We start from the raw sequence: 14,820 nt of genomic DNA, 5'->3' as shown, positions 1-14,820 counted from the left end.
TAATGACACACAGCTGAACTCAAGAACTAATTAAATCAGTAACTATGCCAACAAGCAGGAAAGTCAAACCAAGGCAGACAGGAACTAAAGAATAAAAACTAAAAGTCCAAGAAATCTAACTGAACATAAACGTGTCAAGAAGAACCATTTTGGGTTCCCCAAAGAAGTTTCGGTTAACAGTTCTTAAAAGGACCATTATTTTCTTAGTGTAAAAAAAATGTGTAACAAAGTTCGTAGTTCGGGAAGAAGGGGGCGGGAACCGGCGGACATTTAAACAAACTTTAATAAAATAAACACAAAATAGCGCGACAGCCCCTCGCGGGAGTGGTGCAGGTGTCGCTCATTATCAATTACTCCACCGGCCTCGCTCCGTTCCCACGGCTCTCGGCCCCGCCCCCGTCCCCACTCGTCACATACCCCCATCGCCCTCGCAGGCCGGGGGGTACTCCCGAGATTGCGCTCTACTCCCCCCCTCCCCCCTCCAGGGGAGCCAATCATGGCGGCCGCGGCGTACCTGGGGGTAAGGACAGACAGACGAGGCGAGAGAAAAGGAGACGGAAGGATGAGGAGAGACAGAGACGAAAGAGGGGAGAGAGGAAAAAATTTGTAGATCGGGAAGAAGGAGGCGGGAACCGGCGAACGTTCAAACAAAACTTTAATAATAAAATAAACACAAAATAGCGCGACAGCCCCTCGCGGACTCACACAAACAGAACCAAAACACTAAATAAAGTCCAGGCCTGGTCCTCTCTCGTGTTTCACTGTCGTCACTCCTCCTTTTTATCCTTCCGGACCTCCTCCGTGAGACTCGAGACCGGTGAGTGGTGCAGGTGTCGCTCATTATCAATTACTCCACCGGCCTCGCTCCGTTCCCACGGCTCTCGGCCCCGCCCCACTCGTCACAAAATGTTTAATAATCTAAAGAACCTTTTACCACTATAAAAAAAACTTTTGTGCAATGGAAAGTTTCCATGGATGTTAAAGTTTTTTAATGGAACCATCAATGTCAACAAATAAGCTTTATTTTTAAGAGTGTATATGCACTGCCATTTTTACCGCTGCAGAGTGAAGCACGTCAGTGAATGAAATTACTGTTTTGTGTTTTGCTCTGAAACTGGCAGCTCACAGCCTAGATTTATGCTTTCAATTCGATTGGAAACCTTATACAATATTACAGTTAATCGATCTAAATCTGTGATTGTGCATTAACAGCTGTCAACCATGTCAGTACGCAAATAAGCGGTCTGAACTTATTTACCAAGTGCATTTTTATTTTGGTCGCGCATGCGCACCACTTATGTGCATCCCTGTCTGTAATTACTCTGTTACACAGTCAGCTTTCATCGCCATTAGTTCTTTGACAACTTGGTGTGTCAGAGTCTTAAAAGGTTCAAATACATTTTAAAATGAGAATTAGCAATCAGTAATAGGCAATTTTTGCTTGAGTTACGAAATTGGTGCGGCAACCAAAACAAACAGATGCATAACCAAAGAGAGGCCCTGTTTACACCTGATATTAATGGGGTCATGCTGTATACATGCTAATCATTTTTTATTTTATTTAATTTTTCCTTAGAGGCCCATTTTCAAATGCCCCTTTGCATGTGAAATTAAATTAAAGGGGTCATATGATGTTGCTAAAAAGAACATTTACAGATCTTCTTTATGCACCAAGAGCTTGTAACACTTCAAAGAGAAAGGAAGAATTGAAATCGCATCATATGACCCCTTTAAGACAAACTGTAAATAAATACAAGTGATGTACAGTCTGTTAGTGTCAGAGCCTTTGCTGTGTGAAGAGAGTGAGAAATGCAGGAATGTCCCAGCAGAGACATCCACATGTCTTACATCTCACCAAAACAGACCACAGGCTTCCCCAAGAGAGCCATTAAAATATCCTCATCACTCCAGATCTGTTTGTGAACCTCGCTTCCTTCTAACCTTGAAACACAAAGACACACTCATACATCAAACAGAGATAAACATTGAAATAAAACAAAGAAGAGATTAAATAAGAGTCTGACTGCTCTGGTCTTGAAGGAGTCTGTGTGTCTGCTATTTTTTAGCGCTATCTAATATCTGCAGAAGTTTGCTGTGGTAAGAGTCTTCCCCTTGTCTGAGGCTGTGTTTCAGGGGCACATAACTAACTCTGGGTTCATCCTGCCATTATTATCATCTTATAGGCACTCCCACATATCGAAATGCCATGATGGTTGTGGTGAAAAGCCACCAGGTGACAGAACGAGTCAGAGCAGTGGAACTGATTGCAATGTTGCGGCTGTTCCTCTCGGCATCATTACCCCCCATCCCTCTTCAAACCCCCAGGTCCTGCTCTTATAAGCCGTGTCTCAGTTCCCTGCTATTGCTGCTGATATTGCCTTGCCATTACATCAGTCACGGCAGCTGCCCCTTAAGGATCCACAGCGCAACACGTGGAAAGCTATTTCACTCCTATCATCAAAACCTGCTCCCTCTCTGTTTATAACGTCCAATCTGAGCTCAGACATAGAAACAAAACACAGACAAACCCACAAGAGCTCAGTTTACTTGGGTTTTTTATACATGCGGTGCTCCGAGAGAGATGGGTAAGCATGTATGCAATACGTTTGATAGAGCCCATCCAGCCTTTACTGTGAACTCAAACAGGAGTGCACCTCTTACCTCTTACATGCCCAGAACGTTCCCAGAACATTTCTTTCTGTTTATTATAAAATGAAACCTACAAATGTTCCTACAGCATTAGGGACTGATTCTCAAAGAAATAACAAAAGGGAACCATACACTAACGCTAGGGGTACATTCAGCGTTTACTGGGTCGAAGGTAAAACAATTTGTATGGCTCTGGAGAAATATAACGACTCAGTGGTCATGACATTTGAATCTTGCACATGTGGCAAATATTCTGTCACTTTTTTTTTATTTTATAGCACAAAACCTCCTGCCAAAGAGGAAATCAAGCTTCCCTTTCTCATTCCTTTCTGCTCTCCCTCCTCTCTCACTCTTCCTGCTGAGGGCACATGCCTGAGAGATGGATGTAGTTGGCAAGAGTGTTGCCATGGTGCTGCCTGACGATGAGGAATGAACCACAATGTGAACACAGGGTGTGAGAGAGTGAGTGAGTGAGTGAGAGAAAGAGAGAGCATGTATAACGCAAGCGACAGACAGTGAAAGAGAACGAGAATGGGAGGATCTGTTTCATAGAGTGTCGACGTAGCCGCAAACTCCATTCTGCAGAATTAAATCACTGTGCTTTCCCATAGACACATCACTGAATTATTTATGTTCTCTCTACGCCCGCAATGCCTCTAAAAAGTTACAGCTGCCATTAATCTCCAATTTGATGAGGTGAGCTTTAAGCAAGGGATTCTGGGCAAACATTAAGCACATATTGTCTTTACAGATTTGATTGTTTTTTATTGTTATTGTTATTAATGCACTAGGCACAGTTCCTGCAAATGCTAAATCACTACACAAGGCTTTTTCTTGTTATGTGAAGCTTATTTTTAATCTGTCTTGTAATCATTTGTTGTCTTCATTCCTTCCTTCTTTCCTTTATTTATACTTCAATTTTTTTTCCAGACCCATATTTTCAAATAGGAAATATAGTCAAAAATAATGAAACAAACATAACATCCCGTTTCTACTTTAAACTACATTGAATGTTTATTTTGGAAAATTATTTTACAAGTCATGACTGCTATTCAGTCATGATAGTCAATAGTCTGTATTTAGGATACATAAAATGACATTTAATTATCATTATCCAGTCTTTTTATTAATAATAATAATAATTTTATTATTATTTTTAAATGTTTAAAATATTATCAAAATAAAGTATATAATTTGAGAAATGGTGGCAATGTTTTAGAAACATGAAGTTTCAGAAAAATGAAATAAATTGGTTAGAGAGTGAAGAAATTGAAGAAACACCCAAATTATCCACACCATTCTATCTCATAATTATAATGACTACTTTAAACAGAATTGCTTTAAATGCATCTCTCTTTCTACATAGAATGCCAATAGCCAGAGACACAATTAGTTCCGGAGCGCCATGTACTGAGCTTGTTAATTGTCCCAGTGGACTGGTATTACAGCACAGACCAGCATGCTGTGGTTGTGAAGGCCATTTCCCTTGTTATGGCTTCTATCTGGACAGAAATAAAGTGAACTTATGCAATTGTCTCTGCTAAGAGATGCTATGCAGCTTCAGTTTAATTAATCAAAACAGGACATCAAGAGCAAAGACGCTCCTGGGACCCAGAATTTGATGTTACACTTACTTGCAGCCATGCCTTTACAAAGGAAGGAAAGTAGTCACCCATTTGTGTGTGTTGTTACTAGGACGTCTTAATCGTGAGTGTACGATGCTGTCAGCTTGCAAAAGCCCCAAGAGAAGCTTTAGAGACATTCTCTTTGGTAAAAGAGGACAGGTCTTTTCATCCAGCTAAATGGTTTGTGAAAGGTCCCATTGACTAAATAAGCAGGCTGGGTCTCCAGTGCTCTGGGCTTTTGTGTGCTGTGACTGGAATGACAGGACAGAACAGCAGGTTCTCCAAATGATGGCTGCATCTCAACATCCTTGACAGAGATGTATCATCCAGCAGACACATTAAATGCTCGACCATTTGACAGATGGAAGCTTTGAAGATGAATATGATTCTGAAGAACATGTCATTGGAAAGATGTGTAGCTTTACAGATCAATACCACGCTTAAACCACTCTCTCCTTCACACATACACAAATACTTCTTCAAGAGTGTCAAAGTGTGCTCTCAGAAGAGAAAAATCCTTGTAACTGTTCTGAAAGCTGTCATCAATCAGAATGTATTAGCTGTGTTTGTAATAACTCCAGTTCCACTTGTTTTTGCAGTAATGGCCTCAGTCACTGTGGTTCTACTCTTTTCTAATGGTTTCGGCCTCCAGCCACAGCTGATTCACCACTTACAGGTGTCAGACTCATTCTTCAAGGCTGCCATGATGCATGGGTGTGATATACAGTAAACTGACAAAGGGGAATATAATAGAAATAGTTTTCTGGACTCCTAAGTAACTGTCAGAAAGACAGTTTGGTGTGTAAAAGTAAAATATTCTTTGTTTGCTTAAATTTGAGTGTGCTGAGTTGACACAAAGACTATTGAATGAATTAATCCATGTTACGATAGTATAGGAAAAGTAGGAGAAAAAAAGTATAAGGAGGGAAACTGCGATTTCGACCCTAATTTGTTTTGGTACAACACAGCATAGTTTGAATTGTTTGTTTTGGTGCGCTTCCTCAATATGTCCCAGAACTATCACATTTTTGGGCGGTGAGTAGGCAGAGCTTTACTATGTCTGGGACACATCAGGACGGATGAAGATGAATTTTTACACTACACATGCAATGTGTTAACACACATTTCTGACTACCTCCATATGTAGTTTCAGTGATGTGATCACAAAACGCTTTAGACAGAGTTTTTTTACACAAAAAAACACGTAAATACCAGGTGAAAAATTTAAGGGGGTCTGAATACTTTCCGTACCCACTGTACATCTGGTATTTACATGATCATTTGCAGTAACAACAAAAACAATTTTTGTGCTTGTGGCTTTCCATAGTTCAATGCATATATACTGTACACTGAAAAATATCAATAATATTTTTCAATAAATAAAAACAAATATATATTTTTTTAAAGCAACATATCAATCATAAATACCTGTATAGCTACAGTATTTTGTATGCACACTTTGCCCAAATGTCCAGACACAAGGATTGCCAACAAATCCATAAAGCACAATATAATAGGCCTCATTTACGAAACGAACGTACGATAGAAAATTGGGCGTATGGTCGATTCAACGCAAAACTTTTAATTTATCAATATGGATGTAAGCGGTGGCTACGATCAAATCTCACATCTGGTCTCAGCTCGTGTACGCAAGTTTTTGAGTTACCTGAACTTGCGCGCACCATAGTAAATCAGTGTTGCCAACTGCTTTCAATTGAAAGTAGCTAAAACTGGTAGCTAAATGTCACTAGATGACATCACAATGGCAAATTCACTGATCTATATAAAGATGAACGTAGATCAGTGGGCAAGATGAGAACTTAGATAAGGTTTGTCCAAGAAGTTGCTATATTTGTCCCTAAACTTTTGAAAAAAGTCTCAAAAGGGGCGGGGAAGTCGTTAAATCTAGCTACAAACTAGCTAAATTGGCAACACTGTAGTAAATACGGTGGAGAATTGTAGAATGACAGCATTTTGTTCATTTTTATTTTCCTGACCGTCAAACGAAGCTCATTAGTCGATCGTTAACCAGTAAGATTAGAATGTCTTTTTTTTGTTGTTTTATACAGGGCTTTAGCTTTATATGCGCAAATAGCAGCGTAAACTAGACCATGAGGATTCAGTTGTCGCATCAGGCACCTGCAGCGCTTCTGTGAAAGGAGAAAAACAGAAATTAAGTATATAAAATGAATAAAATAAATAGGATCACACAAAATATATAATAGGCTATAATATAATTAACAGATTAACAAAAGGAAAAAAAAACACTGCAACAAGTAGGCTACGCTCGTTTTTGTGATACTCAATGCATTTTATTTCTTTTCTTTATATCTTTATTTGATTTAATCCATCTGATCGCACAGGTGCCTCATGCACACACAAACAACATTAGTTCTACCGTTGCCTGACATTTCAGCCATTCATCATCAAACTAAAATGCAGTCAACCATAAAAGCTACACTGTTTATTTTAAAAGGTCCGCTGTAAAATCAGCATGCAGCGCCAAAACAAACATTTTTGCGCATGTGAAGGATTTTACACGGATATTAGAACATGAGTGAAGTATAAAGCCATGTTTAGGCTACATAATGAATAATAGTTATGCAAACAAATGTTACAAATGTGGCAAAAATGGAAACATTTTGATTCTTGTGGTAGCCTATGAGACAGGCTCGTGAGCCCAATGCCGTTCCAGATTTGCTTGACATTTGTATGCTGTTTATAATGAATGCCACTATAGCCTAATTTGTGTTTTATTTTATAGTTTAATACATAATTTTATAACTACTTATTTTTCATTCTTGTTCTGTTCTGAATGCCGTTAAATGTAAAATATTTGTTGTAGAGTGAGGGGAACTAAATAGGCTGTTTATATTTACCAGTATTTTAACATATAAATGACATAACTTAATGTAGCCTAATTGTTTGCAATTACAAGATTAAAGGGTGTTTTTGAAGTAAGATCAATCCTCTTTTTGGCCAGGTTTTGTTTCGCCGTGTCGTAAACTCTAGGGCGAGGCTTCTAAAACGGGGTGTTGTTAGGGGCGTGATATTCAAATGACGATTGTTTTCTGCCGCCACATTTATCAACGTGCAATCATTCGTATGATGAGATTGGCGGCATATGAATGTTTCATGAATCACACGTGAACTCTTGATTTGTGCGCACGGATCTGCCCTCGTTTCTACGTTAGATTGATAAATGAGGCCCAATATGTTTAGTAATAAATATTTAGTCTCTAAAACTTTCTGTGCTTGGAGGAGGCAAAATCAACATTGAAGTCAACACACAGTTTCAGCTAAATTCATCAGTGTTGCCGGTAGACCAGAACGCTGTGACAATTAGAATGAGCTTCCAAGTTGTTGAAAAACACTATACTTTAATCAAATAATCAAAGTTTTGCAAGCCAGAATTTATCTTTGAAGTTTAGAGCAGAGGTATGACTGTAATTTTATTACTGGAAAACATTACCAGACAACTTATAAAAACATTCAGGGGTTAAGCTCCAGAAGCTTGCCTACTGTTGAGAGTAGTAAATACATGCAAAAAACACACACTTTGTGGTTACTGAGCAGGCCACTGCTGACAGATATCAGTGGAATGTGCAGCATTACAACAAGTAACAACCATTAAACAGACTGAGGGAGGAAAAAATATTCAAAAGACAAAAAGAAAGAAAAGAGGAGGGGGGACAATTTACATATGAAACACAGGGACTGTGTGTGGAAATAAAGACAAAAATGCAGAAGAACGAGTGACTCTTTGGACAAAGGCAAAGTACATTGCTTCTGGGAGAAACAAGATTCACTTTCCTACAGCTTTCCACGTCATTTGCATGGTTTATAAACAGTCCTCTCAATAAGCCTTTCTATGTAAATGAATCATAAAGCAACAGAGAGCAGAGAGGAAAGCAGAAGTACATTAACAGAGGCCTGGCGGCCCTAAATCTATTTCAGTTAGATGGCACTTTCAATATTGTGCTTCTGATTCCGAGATATTGAAACCACTTGTTTATGCACGTAACCTCTGCAAAAGTAATCTCCCTTCTCTTCTGCTTGCAATATTCTAGCTTTTTTGGGGATATTTTGAGGGACGACTGTAATTTCATGGAATTAGGTGAATTTTCAGCACAACAGTGATTCACAGCAGCAGTAGAAGGAATAAATATAAAAATAAAGCTGCTTTGGTCAATCAGACACATCGCACACCACCTTGATGACAATTGTTTCTTTCTATCTGTTCTTTTTCTCCCTCTCAAACACATACTCATTTCATGTTCTAGCCAATAAAACTCCCATCTAAACGGAGGAATATTCCCTGCTTTGCTCCTGAAAGGCCTGGGTAACTCGGATAACATGCTGGAGAACAAAGGTAACATTGTAAAACTAATGAAAGAGATCTGGCTGCAAGAATCCTGTCCATCAATCAAAGACTTGGCGGTGAAGTACTTTTCAAACAGCAATAAAGAGGCAATAGTTCTCTCCCTCTGGAGGCGAAGGCCATTTCCACATTCAGCACACTGAAATAAAGAGCAGAGAGATTATTATGAGCAGGGGTGGATGTGTCTATGTCTGACATACCAGTCACAGCTAGGGTGACCATATTTTAGTTTTCCAAAAAGAGGACAGTGGGAGACGGGGTTCGTGGGTGGTGTTTCACCTAAAAGTATACATAGCAAGTTTTGTGTGTGTGTGTGTGTGTGTGTTTGCTTGCTTGCTTTGTTTTTAGAATAAATAAAAAGAAAACAAGTAGATAGAATAGAAAAGGAATAGGGAATGCTAGTGTTAGAGGGTCATTTTTAAATAAAAATAAAACAAGTCAATAGAACAGAAAAAGAATAGATAATGCTTGTGTTAGAAGGTAATTATTTATAATAAATAAAAAGACAATAAGTAGAAAGAATAGAGAATGCTAGTGTTAAAGGCTATGTTTTTTCTTTTTAAATAAAACAAGTAGTTAGAATATAAATAGAATAGAGAGTGCAAATTTTTTTAATAAAAAAAAAAACAAGCAGATAAAATTAGAATTAGCATTATAATAGAGAGTGCTAGAGTTAGAGGGTCAAATGAAGATGTAAGAGATGTGTCTTCAGCTGTTTCTTGAAAATGATTAAGGACTCAGTTGCTTGGATTGAGTTGGGCAGGTCATTCCACCAGGAGGGAACAGTTAATGTAAAAGTCCATGCAAGTTTTATCATAGGTAGAATGCAAAATGATTCAATACAAGCATTACAGTCAAATGTAATTTATACAATATTTCAAACCTTTAACCCACTTGGGAAAATCAACCAATGGCAACAGTTTAAAAGTAGCCCAATTCTGTGGAATGGTTAAGGACTCAGCTGCTTGGATTGAGTTGGGCAGGTCATTCCACCAGGAGGGAACAGTTAATGTAAAAGTCCATGCAAGTTTTATCATAGGTAGAATGCAAAATGATTCAATACAAGCATTACAGTCAAATGTAATTTATACAATATTTCAAACCTTTAACCCACTTGGGAAAATCAACCAATGGCAACAGTTTAAAAGTAGCCCAATTCTGTGGAAAAAATGAGGACTTTGCAACCCTGCATCCAATAGGAGCTGCAGGAGTCTGATTTGACTGATCACAGGTCGAGAATAAGGAGAGATGACTGACAAGACCATGCTGGAGGATTTGCTGCTCAACAGATTCTGAACTCATTGACAAATATCTGATCTTGTAAGATGTGCTCCCTTTACACAGAGTGCGTGTGATCGTGAAATCTGAAGTGAAAGTGAACAGCTCGAACGCTCATTCAAAAGGGATTTAAATACTGAGAGCGGCTCCCTGATGCGGAAAAATTATATACAATATTAGAATGTTTAAAGTAGTGAACACGAAAATCGCGGGAGTGAAACGCATGTTGTGGGAGCAGGCGGCAATGGTCAGAGATTCAGCTGGAGCTAGATTAAACACCAGATCTTAGTTAGTTAGTTGAAAGTGTTAGATGGCTGATTGTGAATTGTAATAATTATGCAGCATAATGGGGAAACAGGTAGAAATCGCTGCACAAAGTGAAATGTTCATTGAGTGGTGCTATAAACACATTCAGTTTCTCCCAAAACAGATGAATGAGAATGTGACAATGTTTTATTAGGTTGGTTGTTGTATTTTCTGGTAGGTTGGAAACAAAATTACCGGTGAGTGGTGCTAAAACTACTGCTTTATCACGCTGGAAAATAACATTCCAACTTCCATCTACAGTAAATGTTACCCTAAAGCTAAACAATTGTGTTAACAAAAGCAAACATGATAAAAAATAAATCTGCCAAGTCTTTGAGCTTATTTGTGCTGTTTGTTGTGCATTCCAAATGTACTCAGAAATAAGAATTTTGGAGTTCCTGGTAGGAACTTTTAAACCCCCCCCCCCCCCATTTGGAGTTCTGAGGAAACTCAGAGGAACTGCAACAACCCAGACTTCAGACTTCAAAATGGCTGCACAGTGCATCAACAGTAAGTGAAAAAGTATTGTCTAGTAGCACTTACTGTATGTTTGTCTGTCTCTCAATAAAATCAGTGGTGCACACAGTACTTATCTGTGGACTTGACACTTCAGCATTATTTTTGCATAATGACACCAACTTGAATCAACATGCACAGCTGCCAAATTGTCTCTATATTGTAATCATTATGATCACACCTGCAATAATTGCTTTAATGAGCTCCTGCCTGAAATTAATTCATGTTAGCTATGATTCTATTACCTTGAACTGTTCATTTGTTAAATGAAAATTACTTGGACACATTCACTTCTGATAACAGATCACTCTAAATTGTAATGTAGACACATGCATTTTCTCTAAAGCTGCTTTGAAACAATGAGTATTGTGAAAAGCGCTATACAAATAAATTTGAATTGAATTAATAAGGGATAATGTACATCCAGCCGGTTATCGCAGAATAACCTCCGGCAGGGTGATCAGGACCCCGATGCGCAGCGGAGTAAATAAGTAGACACGAAATATTGATTTGAGTTGAAATATTTGAAAGCAAAGCTTCCGTGAAGACAGCAGTTGCTATAGCAAGCGGCAAGTTCAAACTAGATGGACATTTAAGAAATACGATACAGTCATACCTCTTATTACACAACATTTCACTAAAAGAATTATGGCGATAAAAGATATTTAAGGAAATGTTTTAAAATCTTACCAGTTTGTTAGTTACATCTTATAATCCATTACAGTGTACAAAACAATCGTCACAAAATGGCAGCAGATGCGTTTGTATGAAATGAGAGCGAGGCCACGATACCAGGATGACATAATTAAATAATTATACACATAATATTGATTTGAGTTTTAATATTTTATTAGCTAACCAAACGCAAAGCTTCCAGGAAGAAAAACTGTTCCTAGCAAGAGTATTGTGCCGACTTCAGTTACCCTGATGAGCCTGTGTTATAGCTTTTACCGGTTTTAATCAAGGGATAACATACCTAGAAATGTTGCGACTGACAAATCAGAATCAAGTATTCCACAGAGCCGTGTAATTAGTGTTTTTATCAACTGATATAACTGTGGAAGCATTCATCTTGGTTTTCACACTTTTGTACTGGAACACTGTCAAATCGGGTGTGACATTATAACCGTTTCTGATGTAACTAAACCCAAAACCAGTCATACAACTTATTTATAAAAGGAAACCTACTGCAATAACATAATCCGTTTAACAAAGCATATTAATGTGTCATGTCATGATTATGTAGGTGTCATGTCATGATTATGAAGGTGTCATGTCAGTCTTATGCACACCCCGTCAAGTAAAGTGTAACCATAGAGTTCAAAACAGATCAATGTCCATGACTGAAGAATTAAGTGTAATGGAGTGAATAAAGTCTTATCTGAATTCAATTCAAGTTCTCACAATGTCCAGTACATCCTCCAGCCAATTGTCAGTCTTAATCCATATGCCTGCTGTACTCAAACATCAAAGTTCATGGAAGATCCGTATAAAGGTGATACTCGAATAATGGGTTGAAGAGCTTTGGGGCCTAAAGGAAAGCATAAAACTTCCTCCACCCTCTTCACCTCAAGGACCATAATCATTTTTCAGTTGAGCATTAAAACAAATTGTAGGGTATCAGAGTGAATAAGACAATTTAAGATTCGATCAAGAACATGGTTGAAACACCAGGAGCCGAATTCCACAGAAAGGCCCAAGACAACAGAATGTTCATAAATCAGATCCTAGCACCAGCCAGTCTGAAGCAAGCCTAACCAACCAACTCTTTCACAGAACAGCTTGCAACATAAATACAAAAGAACAACTCAGGAAGGAGATTGTCAATTTTGGGGCAAGTAATCAAGATTGATGGTCAAAGAAATGCACAGCATGACAATCACATGTAAATCCATGATAGTAATCACGATCACAAGCTCTTTGGATTGACTCCCCCCCCACCTAGATGACAAGAACCAGACTGAGATTCCGTAGGAGACCTTTTAACCTCTCTGGTCTTCACAGAACATGTCCTTACATCCACAGAACGGCACAGAAACTGCTAGTGGACCCGATCCACTCATTTTACTGTCTCCTTCCCTTCTCTCCTGTTCTCTCCTGCTTTCTTTCCTCTTCACTCTTCACATTTGTAGGTACCTGTAAGAACCATCAATCAATTCTAAGTGAATGAGATACAGAATCTTGTCAAAAAAAGATGAATCATCCTTATGGATTTGATTGAAACCAACCCCTCCTTCGTTCTTCCTAACCTCCCTACATTTGAAAACGCAATCCAAATTTTAGCATCTCATCCAACGCTGAGATCAATTTAATAGAGATAAGTGTTGAACAACTGTTACCTTCGCAGCCTCCCTGGTGAGCGGTCCAACTGCAAGGTGTACAGTGTCAATCCTGTCAGATTAAGAAAAGAGATATCAGCATTATTATTGTATTCTTTTGTCTCAAACAGAGATATAATACTGTTTACCTTCTTGATAACAACATTTAACTGAAAAAAAAAAGAATTTCTCTAACTGAAAAAGGAATTGTTTCTTTTCATTTAATTGTTTTCACCTTTTTCTCTCTTTTTCCTCTTCCTCGTTATAGTGACAAAGTCTTCACATCCCTAGTCTACTTAGACACCCTGAGACCAACACAGTCATCACCACACTTCACTAGTGGTTCACAATCAACGGATCATCCTTATGAATTTGATTGTAATCAACCCCTCCTTTGTTCTTCCTAACCTCCCTACATTCGGAAACGCAATTTAAATTTTAGCATCTCATCCAACGCTGAGATCAATTTAATAGAGATAAGTGTTGAACAACTGTTGCCTTCGCAGCCTCCCTGGTGAGCGGTCCAACTGTAAGGTGTACGGTGTCAGTCCTGTCAGACTAAGAAAAGAGATATCAACATTATTATTGCATTCTTTTGTCTAAAACAGAGATTTAATAATATTGTTTACCTTCTTGATAACAACATTCAATTGGAAAAAAAAAATTATAATTTCTCTAACTGAAAAGGAATTGTTTCTTTTCATTTAATTGTTTTCACCTTTTTCTCTCTTTTTCCTCTTCCTCGTTATAGTGACAAAGTCTTCACATCCCTAGTCTACTTAGACACCCTGCGACCAACACAGTCATCACCACACTTCACTAGTGGTTCACAATCACTGAAACAACACTTACTTGTCCCACCACACATAGGCTTCTACTCCACACAGATCTGTGTCAGTCTCTCTTCTCCCCAGCGTGCCAACATGCCGCAGACTGCAGACCCCATTGTCCATGGGGAAGATGTGAACACTTGGCTGAGAGGCATGACAGACAGCCTCACCCCCAAGACATTTGAACTGTTATTATTTTTAATAATAATCCTAATCCTGAGAAGATTCCTGACACAAGATTCAAGCCAGAACAACAACCACGAGGAGCTAGTCAAGATCACCAGCTCTCTAAGCTATGCCTTCACAACCCAGCTGAAACTGAGGGACAAGCACATCACCCACCTTCAAGAGGAGCTGACATGTGCTCAACGTAGCATAGACAAGCTGGAAGTGAAAGTTCAAGATCAACTCAAAGCACCCAACGAGAGGGAGCAGGAAACATCAAAACAAGTTAAGAAGCTCCAAGCAGCCCTGGCAGCAGCTCAGCTTGACCAACAACATGCAAAGGCTGTCCAGAAAGACCTGGTAAACAGACTCCAGTATGCCGAACAGCTACTAGAGAAAGCCAATGCTTGAAATGCTGAATGCTGAAATCAGTACCTTGGAAGACCACCTTGAAAGGTACAGAACTGAAATGGACAATCTGACCCAACAACTAGACGATACCAACGAAGAGCTCTACATGGTCAGAGAAGAACTCAAATATGCTTATGAGCTTAAACAAGAGCCAAGAAAAGAGAAACATCTCTCAGCCTCACCACTGCTGAGCAGAGCAGAGTCCCAAATCCAAGAACTGGCATACAACGAAAGAAGCGAAGGGCCACAATCCAAAACCTCACCTGCCTTCACCACACAACCCTTTCCTGCCAACGAAAGAATACCTCCCATCCAAGCAGACCTTGGAGCTGCACATGGGA

The sequence above is a fragment of the Sinocyclocheilus anshuiensis genome, unplaced genomic scaffold (assembly GCF_001515605.1).
Source record: "Sinocyclocheilus anshuiensis isolate Anshui unplaced genomic scaffold, SAMN03320099.WGS_v1.1 scaffold1157, whole genome shotgun sequence".
NCBI lineage: Eukaryota > Metazoa > Chordata > Actinopteri > Cypriniformes > Cyprinidae > Sinocyclocheilus > Sinocyclocheilus anshuiensis.
This window is presented reverse-complemented; position numbering follows the sequence as displayed.